Below are 523 nucleotides of genomic sequence, written 5' to 3'. Positions count from 1 at the left end.
GCACCTTTGAGACTAATAGAAGTATTGGGAGCATAAGCTTTCATGGGTAAGAACCTCACTTCTTCAGATGCAAGTAATGGAAATCTCCAGAGGCAGGTATAAATCAGTGTGGAGATAACGAGGTTAGTTCAATCAGGGAGGGTGAAGTGCTCTGCTAGCAGTTGAGGTGTGAACACCAAGGGAGGAGAAACTGCTTCTGTAGTTGGATAGCCATTCACAGTCTTTGTATGTATCTATGTATCATGTGACTTTTAAAAACAAACTTTGTATTTGTGGATAATCTAAGTGCTATACCCAGATGTACAGACACTCTTTTCTCAACCTGGGTATTATATAATCTTAACATTAGCTTTATTAAACTCAGTTTAATATCTGATACCTTCTCTATCTGAGAACTCTGTATTAAATGGATTTTTGGAGCAGGGAGATGGAAGAGGAGCGTATTCCATCCAATCCACGCATTAACCCGATATTGCAGCACTTCTGGGAATGGTGCACTTCCCATCGGGGAGAATAAACTGGT

The 523-nt window shown here is 40.3% G+C and overlaps 1 pseudogene; it reads left to right on the top strand.

The window, feature by feature from the left end:
• The first annotated feature begins 334 nt into the window (after positions 1–334).
• LOC135980578 (U2 spliceosomal RNA) lies at positions 335–503 on the top strand (annotated as a pseudogene).
• The last annotated feature ends 20 nt before the right edge of the window (positions 504–523 follow it).

The sequence above is a fragment of the Chrysemys picta genome, unplaced genomic scaffold (genome assembly GCF_011386835.1).
Source record: "Chrysemys picta bellii isolate R12L10 unplaced genomic scaffold, ASM1138683v2 scaf4548, whole genome shotgun sequence".
Lineage (NCBI taxonomy): Eukaryota > Metazoa > Chordata > Testudines > Emydidae > Chrysemys > Chrysemys picta.
This window is presented reverse-complemented; position numbering and strand designations above follow the sequence as displayed.